The following is a 13,784-nucleotide window of genomic DNA, read 5'->3' on the forward strand; positions in this document are numbered from 1 at the left end:
ATACAAAACTGTTTCAATATAATTGCAGTTACTGTAAGAATTCCTACTTAAACTACGCTACAATGTTTATTTGATTAAGTTTTTAAGTTGCAGAGAAAACCAAAGAAGGAATGGAAGGACCCAAGAAATTCCCGTTGGTGCTAGTGCTGTGCTGCTTGTTTTTAGGTTCTATAATGGCGGTTTACAGTGTGGATCCATTGAGTTCTCGAGAAGAAAAAATATATCTGGTGTTTACCAATCAAGACTTTAACATGAAATCTCTCAGTGCTTTCTTTGGCAGGTATTCTTCTTCTTCTTCTTCCCTCCTTTCCTCCTTTCCTCCTTTGTTTAATTGTTTCTCTTGTACATGTATCTGTGTCTTGAAGTTTTATTTCTTCTTTTTCTTCTTAAAATGCAGCCTAAAGGCAGTATCAGACGCTCTGCGGTACGTTTACAAAATTTTTCCTGCGTTTGCAATATCTCTCACCCGTAACCAAGCTTTGCTAATGCAAGGTATGAAGCTTTTCCTCTTTCTCTTGGATTTGGATTTCCTCCACCTAGTTGCATGGTGCACCAGGGTGCAGAGGATCTAGATGCCTCTCTATATGTCAAGTGAGCAATGAGAGGAAAAATTGAGTACACCGTGCACTAGGTGCAGTCGTGCAAAGGATCTAGCCGCGCTTCTCTCTCTCTCACCAAATGAGTGTTAAGGCTTTTAAGCTGGAGTTGGATCTTCCACCACCCAATGAGAGGAGAGGTTAACCTCTGAACATTGATAAAAATGTAAAGTCTCAAAGAGGGTACGGTTGGGTCAGTCTTTTTGAAACCCGGAACATAATTACCTTAGCTCGGATTTGACATCGACTCTATAAGGTTGAGCTAGACCCGGTCAGGTTAGACACTTAATCTTGATCCTAGCTTTGACCTTAATCACAATCCAAACCTTAACCTTAACCATACAAGAACAAAACAAATCATAATTACATAGTGTTGCATTGCTTTCATCATGATATCCTATAAGGTCAGCAAGTTATACAAAACACTTATCTTGTTTCAAACCTTTATTGAGAAGAAAATACCTAAATGCCTTCTAAGGGATATTCACCTCCTCCAATGTTAATAATATTTCTTTTCATCAAAAAAAAAAAAAATGTTAATAATATTTTCTTTGTGCAGGTTTTCCAGGAGTGCTTTCAGTGACAGAAGATCGGGTATACTATACACTACCTGAAGGGGGGAAAGCAATCCCCTCTCCAATGTTGTAAACTCAATAAATACTCTCAAGGAATACTCTCAAGGAATACTTGTTATTGCAATAAAGAGAGCAATTCTACAATAAGTAATTGAATACCGTAAATTTCAGTTTTCTCTTCTTTTTTTTTTTTTTTTTTTTTTTTTTTTTTCTTTTTTTCTTGAATCAAGTACATTCCAATCACGTGAAGGGGAAATTAACTCTCTTTTTTTTGGATGAAAAAGGAGAAAAGAAGTGTTATGGCAAACACATAGTCTTGTTACATCCATATCTCTACCACTACCATTATGATACTTAGCTGCTAGGTCAATGAACTATTTGTGAAGTGTGGGATATCTAAACGGGCTGAGTTTAAAGTTCTTAATAGTTAACTCAATATCAACCAAAATTGGGATTTGATTTAGAGCCCAAATCTTTTTGGATTGTTGTTGGAGTAGATCATCAAGCACTCTTTCGTTGTTGCACCATATTTCTTCTGGCTGATGTTGAGAATGTCGTAGTTGATCTATGGCAACATATATCATTTTGATTAGAGCCTCTACTTCACTCCCAGTGTCTAGACCTTCTTTGCTAATGTACTATATTTGACCTTTTCAAAACAGTTCCACACTCCATCCTGCTGTCCTTAATTGCTAGTTATATGCCCCCACACACATTACGATAGTATGGTAAATATTCTTAATAGTTGAAAGAGGTGTAAATGCATGACTTTTCCTTACACCTATCATCTTCTTCTGTAAAGGTGCTTCTATCCTCAAAGTTTGGGCCTAACCTAAGGTCTATGATCCATCTAGAAATGTTATTCAACACTCTATTTGGGTCAAGTGATTGGTTTTTGTAGACGTTTTTGTTCCTTTCCAACCAATACAATAACAAGTTATCATGAAAATAGATATCACCCATTTAGAAGAGGTTTTGTCCATTGATTGAGTTGCAAACATTGAAGATGGAGTTTTGAGCTAGTGGTCTTAGTTTTATGGGACCAGCAGCTTAAATTCTTTTGGTCCATTTACATAAAAGAAAGATGTGCCAAATTGATTCATTTGACTCTCTGCACAATCCACAACTTGGGCTAATTAACTCATAAAAACCCTCCCCATTGGGAATGATTTATCAGTTTTGTTTTCGTTCTTTTAGAAAAACAAGTTTTAGATGTTCTGTAAAAGGCGTTCTTGGGACCAATTTTTATGCCGATTCGTTCTTTAAGAACGGAAGAACGAACCGTTTTATCAAACGCTTCTAATCCGTTCTTCTGTTCTTAAAGACTAAAAGAACACTAAAAACGTTCTTTCAGAGTGTTATCAAATGCACCTTAAGAAACGTTCTTAAAGAATACTTTTGTATTCTGATAATTAAAGATGACAACTTTATTACAAATACATCTAGTAATACATGTGACGCAAAAAAAATTATCCAACACTTTAAGTTTTTAATGGAGATGAGCATTGATGAAAGACGTTTGAGAAGGGAAAGAAGCTGCAGCTTTTCAAGATTGCCCTGAGGTTCTTCTAGACATGCACAGAAGAACTCTTTACGTAAAGTTTCCAAAGGTGATGATACACAACAACTCTAATTCTCCTTCATTGATAGAAATGAAGTTCTAAAACAATTAGAAAAGAAGTGAAAACTAAATCACTAACCTAATCAAACTAAGGAAACTAATGCAGCTTTTCGAAATAAATTAAGTACAATAACTACAACACAATCTAATTTAATCAATTGAGATTTGAAAAACACTCAATATAGAAATTATTCTGAACGCAAGGACAACTTCACCTGTTCTTGGACCAGCCCTAGGCATGCGTTCTTTGTTTACATAACTATGTATACTCTGTTTTCAGGTATTATCAGTTTTCCAATTCGCCATATAACATGGACTGAAAAAGACAATCCAAATCGAGAGAACACCTACAAGGAGAGACTTGATTCTCAGAAAAGGATGAACCATGAGAATTGAAATCTTGTTCTCCTACTCAGGAGTTGCAGGTTTGTCTTTGGCTTGAATTACCGAAAACTTTCGTCTTTCAAACTTAGAGTCCTAAGGGACGTAAGTTAATTAAAATCTCATATAAAGCAACTTGCAACACAAATTGAGATATTTTTCACAAACAATATTTGAGACGCTTTTAAACAAACCGTGGTGACCATTAGGGTTGAACTTCAATGCATAAACCAAGACACACTTACATATATCCTTTTTGTTCAATTTCTTTATTTTGCCATAAAATTTTTCGACAAGTCTATTTTGCCATAAATTTTTTTCAATAAATTTATTTTGCCAGTTGAGGAGATAAGTAGACGGCATCAGATTGTTAAGGAGAAGCTACTCGGCATGACCCATCTTAATGGTTAATATGGGAGGATGTGTTCACATAAAAATTTTAAAGTCATGTTACAAGCATCGACCGCCTACCTTTCACGGCACAAATAGGATTTTGTAAAGCACATCACCATTGCCAATGTTTACTTTTCAATGGAGAGGTAGTAGGCTTGACCATGGGGATGGCATTTCTAGTATTAAAAAATCACTAGTTCCAAAAAAGAAGAAGAAGCACATCAACATCTATGCGCTCTAAATGTACCACGGACTGAGAAAAAAAAAACTCACAAACCCCTCTGCATAACCTCATCGAAAACCTTAAATCACCATCCACAGTGTTAAATAATGATAGTTGAACAAAGAAAGAGAGAAGAAGAGAGAGAGGTTGAAGGAGAGAGAGAGAGAGAGAGAGAGAGAGAGAGTGCATGTGAGAGAGAGAACAAGTGTATTATTCACATTAATCACAAAGAGTTGTGTACATGGCTTTCTATAGAAATAGAGTTCTTCTTCCTCAGTGTTCTAGGGCTTTTTGTAGTTGTGGTTCTAGGACTCTTGAATTACAGTGTTTTGATTTACATGAAAATAGGTGTTTTAGATTACATAAAATATTGACTAGGGTATTATACCAATCAGTATCAAACTCTTCTTTGCGTTGACTAGAGTCTTTGTGAGTACCAATTGTAGAGTTCTTCTTGAATGTAGTAACTAATATTTAATTAGCTATGGGACTTCTAACAACGATGGAACTCTTGGAAGCCTTGAATGTAGTAATTGGTGTTTGATCAGCTATGAGACTTCTAACAGTGGTGGAACTTTTGGAAGCAACTCTAGCTGCTTAAGCTTGAGATGAAGTGGCAGCTAGAGTTTAGTTGATTTTCCTGAAATATCTCTGATACACGGGGATGCGACAAATGAACATTTTGGGGACCAAGATTCAGAGATGATGGTTCAAGGGAAGAAGATTAAAGAAAATCATGATTTCAACCTGGAGATCTCAACCCCAAGACAAAAGTTTGCCATAGCCTTGGCACGTCCGCCCCTCTTCTTCTCGTCATTAGGTTAGTTCTTTGTTTAATTTCTCGAGTTTGCCATGTGTAGTTTTGCGAACCAGATAGATCTGTGTGAGCAATCACTTCCCCCTAATTAACATTGGGTTTTTCGAATTGTAGAAAGAGACATCATAGATTCTTCTAAATTAACTTCTTTTTTTTTTTTTAAATAAAATTTATTTATAGATGTCCATCACCCCCAAAAGATTATCTCAAAAGATATTTCCAAATGAAGATCTTAGTCACCTCAATGTACAATCTTGAAGATTCATATTTTTATATTAACTGAAGATCACAGCAATGCATCCTTTCATATCAAGATCATCATTTTCATATATTGTATTTCATTGTAGACTCTGATATTTCCATCTCAGAGAATATGTTAATTTTACTACAAATGTGCAATACACATAACTCAATAGAAGAGTTTAATTCATCTTGTCATAATTTTCTTCCTTGTATTCAATATATCTTCTTTATTTTATAACACGTTACCAGTACGATTTTGTTTAAAGTATTGTATTTTGAGAAGATATACGACAGACTATATATCATTATACCTTCTATTCCAATATGAAAATGATGATCGTCCCCACGCTTGCTTTCTAGAATCAATGGAGTTTGTCTTGTTCATCTTGCAATGTAAATATATCGTGATTAAAATTTTTGATTTGTTGAATATTAAATTTAAACAAATGATAAGATATTAGATCATTAAATGTTTTTTTTTGTTTGCCAACCCCAGTTTATAAACCGGTGTTCAACCTCCTCTGTAATGTTTTTAATTTCGAGTATGAACTAATTTAATTTTACTAGGGATCAGATGTAGTCTATCTTTGAGTTCCCACTCTTGAATTCATCAATATAATTTTGAATATTGTTTCCTTTGATTGAGTTTTTACTTCTATTCTTCATGCTTTTGATTAATTGGCCACTAATCAACTGATTTGTTAATCATAATGAACTGAGAGGAGATTTATGTGTTTAGTTCATTGGAGTAAAAGCCATGAATTACATGTATGATAAAGATATACTTACATGGTTTGTGTAGCTGTTACATGGGAATCCATAGAATTTAATGATTTCTCAGTTGTTGTAATCCACATAGAAATATAGTGGGTTAGCAATTGAGTGAATTTCTATTAGTACTCGAGAGAGACTAGTAGATAGAGAAGGGAATCTCGACTATCAATCAGGAAAATATTTCTCAAATTATAAAGAGGGATAAAAGGGTGGGAATGCTTAGTTATGATGAAATCTGACCCCCAGGTCTTTAGCAATTAATAATCTCAATTTAAATTTCAATTGCATTATAGTCTAGAATAATTATCTTCTTTATTATTTGTTCAAATAAAATTGGTATAATTAATTCGGTACTTAATCTATAGTCTTCGAGGGATCGATCTTTTATCATATTACTTGTTACGACAACGTACACTTGCATTTGTTAGATCATTAAATGTTATTAATACAATAAGGTTTCTTTAAAAGTTTTATCAATTATTCTTTTTTTATTATTAGGTATTTGATTTATAATTGTCATTTTTTTTAACAATTTAAGATTTTATCAATAATATATTTACAAATTTCATTATATATGACTTATGATTCAAGATTTTATTTTTTATTTTTCTGTTACAAATAATGGCCTGCTATTATCCTTTTTTACATTTTCTTTTATGTTTCTAGACATATATGTTCTAATAATTACATTAAGTGTCATGATAATTTTTAGTTGTATATGTGTATTTTAGCCTATAATTTATATCTCATGCTTTATTTTATTATGTGTTGATTGCATCCTATTATATTTACACTAACATAATATTTAATATTTTAAGTAGTATGGAATTTATGTTTGCTTATAAGCGCAATTATATAAAATTATAATGTTGTATTATTTACAATATCCTATGCGATCGTGCAATACTTTATATTGCTTTAACAATTGTGGTTGGTAATTAATCAATCTCAACATGATGGTTTTATTTATTGTATAAAATGGTTGTTAGTTTTGTGTTAGTTTTGCACTACAAATATTGTTGAATGCATCGAAGTTGCAAGACTTAAAACTATAAATGAATATAGACATATAGTTATGCGGATGTATCCGAAGTTATAAAATTTAAAATTATAAATGAAATATATATATATATATATATATATATATATATATATTATATATATATATATATATATATATAATATATATATGAAAATCCTGAAGGATTCAAAATGCTGAAGCACATAAAAATTCCTTGGAAGTTTGTTCAATAAGGCTTCAGAGATGATTATGACATATATGATATAATATCCTTAGTGGATATTTACTAAATGAAAAGTATAAAAATGATCAAATTTATTACTGTGCCTTTATTAAGGATATGGATTTACTTTTAGTAAGTGTATATGATGATGATTTAAATATCATCGAAACTCCTGAAGAGTTTCCAAAAGCAGTAGATTATTTGAAGAAAGTTGAAATGAAAATCTTGAAAAGACAATGTTTTGTCTTGACTTGTAAATTGAGCATTTGACGAATGAAATATTCGTTCATCAATCAACTTATATAGAGAATATTATGAAGAGATTTTATCTAGATAAAATATATCCATTGAGTACCCCAATGGTTGTGAGATCGCTCAATATAAAGAAAGATTCATTTCGACCCCAAAAAAATAGTGAAAAATTTCTTGGTCATAAAGTACCATACTTAGTGCAATTTGGGCATTAATGTATTTTGCTAATAGTATAAAACCAGATATAGCATTTTCTATAAGTGTATTAGCAAGATTTATCTCGTCTCCAATACGAAGACACTGAAATGTTTTAAATTATATATTTCAGTATATTCGAAAAATTATTGACATGATATTATTTTATGAATGTGGACATCAACTTACTTGTTATGCAGATGCAAGATTTTTATCTGATCTATATACAACTAGATCTCAAACAGGCTATTTATTCACAAGTGAATGTTAGCTATTTTATATTTGGTTTAGACCAATGATACAACACATTCTGGAAGCATGAGTCTTCTACTAAAAAAAAGGGGTTTGAACAATATTATATGAAGATTATGCTGTATGCATAGCTCAATTGAAGCGATGATACATCAAAGGAGATGGAACGATATATATTTCACTGAAATTCTTCTTCATTTATGGTCTTCAATGAAATGGTGAAATCGATGTTCAATAAACTCGTTCAAGTGATAATTTGACAGATTTATCTACTGAGAAGTTGCATACTTCAAATCTTGAGAAGCTGGTATATGATATTAGAATGTACGTACTTAAAGATACTCAATGATGATCATCAGGGGGAGTAAAATACGTGTTGTACTCTTTTTCCCTTAACCAAGGTTTTGTCCCACTGGGTTTTCCTAGTAAGGTTTTTAATGAGGCAGCTACCAATACGTATTATTTATATATGTATACTCTTTTTCCTTCATTAAGATTTTTTTCCCACAGGGGTTTTTTCTTAGTAAGGTTTTAACGAGGTACATTATCTATTGATGGACATCCAAGGGGGAGTGTTATAAATAATATTTATTATGGATGTCCATTACCCCCAAAGAGATTGTACTTCCAATTGAAGATCTCAATTACCTCAGGATGCAATATTGGTGAAGATCACAATCATCTCATTACACAATATTGGCAGTCAATATTTCCATTCTATGCACCTTCTATCTTGGGCGACAATCTATCTTTCCAAATAAAGAATATCTTTATTGTGTGCAAGAATCATATATTGTATTTCCATATCAGAGTAGATGTTCTTTTTACTATAAATATGTAATGCACTCAACATGAATTAGTTCGATTGAACTCATCTTGTCTTTCTTCTTTGTATCTAATATATTTTCTCTTTATTTTTTATAACATATATATATATATATATATATATATATATATACATACATTACTACAAAAGTGTTAAATCTTTTCATCAGTTTGTACTACACGAATATATGCATGATTGAAACATGTGTGTTGGTAAATCAAAAGAAATTTTGTTCAAATAACTTTATTATTTAGTATGATCAGTTGGACTATCCAGAATCGAATATGATGAGAAAAATTATTGAAAATTAATACAATTATCTATTGAATAACCAGAAGATTATTCAATGCTATGAATTTTCTTGTGTTGATTGTTCTCAATGAAAGTCTATTATTACACGAACATCAGCTAAAGTTGGGATTGAACCTATTGCGTTTTTAAAATGTATACATGGTAAAATATATGAACACATCATATGGATCATTTAGATAATATATGATTTTAGTAGATGCATCTATAAAATGGTCACATCTATGTTCATTATGAACTTGCAATTTGGTATTTATAAGATTGCTTACTCAAATAATTAGATTAAGAGTACAAGTTATAAGATAAAGATAATTTGTCTTGATAATGCTGATGAATTTACATTTTAAGTTTTATGATTCCTGTATAACAACTAAGATCATAGTTGAATTGCATGTTACTTATATTTATATTCAAAATAGTTTGGCAAAAATATTTATTAAATATCTCCAATTAATAGTTAGATCATTGTTTATGAGAACAAAATCTCATTTAGCATGGGGATATGTTATATGCAGCATCATTTGTACGCATCAGACCTATAAATTATCATAAATTCTTTTAATTACAATTGGTTTATGGTCAAAAGCCAAATATTTTTCATCTTAAGATTTATAAATATGCGATTTATGTTCCAATCCACCACAACGCACAAAGATGAGTCCTGAAAGAAAGTTGGATATATGTTAGATATGAATATCATTATATAATTCAATATATTGTCAATTATTGAAGATTTATTTAAAACAAAACTTGTTGATTATCATTTTGATGAATTAGTATTTTCAACATGAGAGATAGAGAGAAAGAGAATAAACAGTTGGAAAAAGAGATTGATTGGAATGCATTCATTATCTCATTTAGATCATTGCACTGAGCAATGTAAACCTTGATAAATCAATTTCATGTATATTATTTTAGATGATTACTTTGTTATATTCCCATGTGTTTATAACTGTTTTATATCAATTTACCCTAATATTATATGAAAATGAATATGTTGCACCATTTCCTTTAATTTCTATAATTTTGGTGATTTTATATAATTCCTAGCAAATCCTAATTAAGATTTTTATTTCTAGGAAATTATCAATCAAATCAGCAAAGGTATTATTAGAAAATTCTATAAAGAGAGTCCTAATGGAACCAAGATGGATTTTATTCTACCCCAGAAAGGAAAGTCTTGTTCATAAAGTTACAATGCACTCTAAAAGTTTCCTCAAGTAAAAAACAAACCTGAAGTTCAAAAGATAATGTATTACAAAATATTATGAATCAACTATCATATTTGTTTATCTGCCAAGAGTTACTAAATATCATATTCTAACTAAAAATGCTTCAATTAGGATTGATATCCCAGCAGAACAATCTATCAATACAAATGAAATTAAACCACGTTTAAAAAATAAAGACCGATCGATTCAATGATAAAATCCTAGAAAAAAAGATAAAGAAAAAATGATCAAGATGATCATAATACGGAGACAATTGTTTATGAAAATCCTAAAAACAAATTTTTTTATAAAACTCCAAAAGAGGTTCAAATAGCTGAAAATAATAAAAGTGAAGAGATCTCTATTAGTTATGTCACTGCAGGAAGAGGGTGTAATCGAAAAGATATAATTGTTGACAACATTTTTGAATAAAAAATTATTATTGAAATAATGAAACAAAATGAGGATTTTGAACCTAAATCTATCAATGAATGTAAATAAAGAAATGATTGGCCAAAATGAAAAAACGCAATTCAAACAAAATTGAATTCGCTTGAAAAGTAAAGTTTTTGTATCTGTAGTCCAAATATCTAAAGGTAAGCTAGTGAGAATATAAATGAGTTTGTATGCCAAAATTAAATGAGAAAAAGAATGAAATCGTGATATATATATATATATATATATATATATAAAGTATGAATTATGGCACAAATATTTGCCTAGTATCGATTATATATTCTCTTTTAGTAAATGCAATCACTTTCAGATATTTTATTAGTCGGGCAGTACATGAAAAATTTGACATGCGTCTAATGAATGTTATAACAACCTATTTATAAGGCTCACTCAAGTTTGAATTTCTATAAAAGTTTTTGAAGGATTCAAATTCAAAATGCTTGAACACATAAAAGTTCTGGGATATTTGTTCAATAAGGCTTCAGAGATTATCATACGGATTAAAACAATTATAGCATATATGATATAACCACCTTAGTGAATATTTACTAAATGAATGATATAAAAATTATCTAATTTATTATTGCACATTTATTAAAGGATATAGATCTAACTCATGATCTTTAAATGCTCCAACGAGAGAGAAAATTCATAGAACCCTTCAGCATAACCTTATCGAAAGAGTTGATGACGCCATTTGTTTTACGGTGCAAAAGCTAATGAGCCTAAAGGGATGCCTCCACAAAAGATGTCCCCAGTGAACAATCTTAATCAATAAGAATAGGAAGGAGACCACAAAAATAATCTTTTGGGCAAAAATCAAAGAAAATGAATATCGTGGAGAAAACAAGTAAAATGAACCCTCATTGTTTGAAATGTCATAAGGTGAACAAGGGTTCAGACAATCCAAATTTTACAAAACTAAACTAAGAATATGAACCTGACTAACAAATCACTTGCATTCTAGTTAAAGGTCCATATTGAAGAATGGCCGCACACTCAAGCCAAGCTCTTCAACGATACTAAAAGGCAACAACATTTACAAGGGTTACAAGCCTAGTCATGTTGATGGTGGATGGACTAAAAAGTTTCTCTAGTATGATTTAGCTTTAGTATGATGAGACATGTCACCTAGGGCTACAATAGGGCCAGGCTGAGCCAAGCTTTTCTAATCTCAATCCCAACCCTATATGTTTTTAATTAAGTCCATTCCTACCTTGGCCCTAATTTATGGCCTATAATTCTTGTTCCTGACTGTAAACCCTATAGGGCCAAGTCAAGCCCATTCTTGCTCTAACTGTCCCTAATTGAACAAAGTCGAGATGGGTTGGCCCTGACTCTATCCCTATCCCTAATTGGCCCTAACTCAGTCCCTATCCCTAATGGCTCTGAATCCTGATCCTGACCTTAATTGGCCCTTATCATGTCCATGTCCCTGATTGGCACTAACACTATCCCTGATTGGCCCTAGCACTGACCCTGTCCTTGACCCTACCACTGTTCCTGATTGACCTTGACACTATACCTAACACTGATTGGTGGTGACGCTACACCTATCCTTGATAGACCCTAACCCTGTCCCTATCCCTAATTAGCCATGTCTCTGTCCCTATCCTTAATTAAATTTGAATCATATATATATTTGATATACATAATCTAACTTTTTATTAATTTTGAATCTAATCTATTGTTCAACTTGAACCATCCAATGTATAAAAATATCGGTCTATTATAGACGTATTATATTGTAAAGTGACTAACAAATGCTATTTGATGTTAATGTTTAAAGTTTTACACTTTTCATTATTCTAATGTTAAAATATGACTAATCAATATATAAGATATTATAAAAAAAACTTAAATGCGTACAAAACGAGTTCATTTATTTATTTGGAAAACAAAAAGGGTATATATAGACAAATTACCAGTGGCACTTTGTGACTTGTTTTTAATATTAATTTCACTTCATTTTTCTTTTTTTTTTTTTTTGAATAATACCAATGATTTTGCCCTATTCTTAATTGAAAAAGAAGATTCTTATTTTAAAAAATATAAATGAAATGATTTATTCGTCAATTTCTTTGGGTTAATTTTTCATGTTCACTTGGTTGATTTTAATTAATTGGATTAAAATTTCGATTCCAAGCAAGTCAATAATAATTTACATAAAAATATTAATAAGAATGTAAGATGTAACAAATGATTTAGTCTTTCTTATATATAACATATTAAAAGATAAAATAAAATAATCACTTATTTTTACTCAATGACAATAACAAAAGAACTAAAAAATAATATAAAACCAAGTGGGTTCATTCGGTTGGAATGACCTAGGGTCAAAATCAGGGTTTTGATCAATGTTACTATGAAGCTCAATATTAGGATGAAAGCTAGGGTTAGGATCAAAGTTAAAATCAAGGACAAAATTAGGATCAAAATCAAAGTTAAAATCAGAATCAAAATTAGAAACAAAATCAAGGCTAGAATAAAAAAGAAAGTCAGAGTCAAAATCAGTGACAAACCCATGGTCAAAATTAGGGCCCAAATGGGACAAACTATAATCCCAAGCTTGTCCTTAGCCCTAAGGAGCTAGAATATTTTGGTCATAACCCACCCTTAAGGCCAAAATCTTGAGTTAAAGCCTTTTTTGGGCTCACGGTGGAACAAGGCGGGTCTGGGCCACCAAGGCTAAACTTGCACCTCTAATATTGTCACCATTAGGTTTGGATAGATAATAGCACGAGGGACTCTTCATGATAGTGACGTACAACTATTTTCGCTTTGAGGATTTAGGAGATCACTATCAGATCAAGATCTTCAAAGATTACCATAGAGGTTGCGCCTTGGTCTAAAAGTAACCCAAGGTAGAATAATGTTAATCTTCCTATCCTAGATATATTTTTCCCTTGTGAGTATCATGTGTTGGAAATTATGTATATATTTTTTTGATTTTTTTAATTTTTTTTAATATTTTATGTGCAAAGGGGATATTGGGAGAAACTTTTTTGGGGGGGGGTTACAAAATAGGTTATATATTTTAGTAACCACCGCATTAGTGAGTAAGTAACGGAGTAATTCATTCGCACGAGCGAATCTCTGAGAAACGGCGGCTCCATCTCTCTCTCCCTCTCTCTTAGAATCGCAGGCTTAGATTTTCTTCTTTGCTAGTATTTGATCTTCATTCCATTAATCCACGGCATTTGGGTTGTGGATATTATTCCCTTTCCCTGTGATTGTGGAATCTCGCCGGTAAATCTTTGGTGGTGGAACGAGAACGTGGATCTAGACTTCCGCTGCGAATACTTCAAGTAAGGGAAAGCGAATTCAGGTAAGGAATTTTTTCCCCATCAATTAATTGAATTGAATTACTTTTGATGTATTACCGACATTGGCATCAGAGCCATTGGTTCCCACGT

The sequence above is a fragment of the Hakea prostrata genome, chromosome 5 (genome assembly GCF_041222555.1).
Source record: "Hakea prostrata isolate BN-2017 chromosome 5, UWA_Hpros_2, whole genome shotgun sequence".
Taxonomy (NCBI): domain Eukaryota; kingdom Viridiplantae; phylum Streptophyta; class Magnoliopsida; order Proteales; family Proteaceae; genus Hakea; species Hakea prostrata.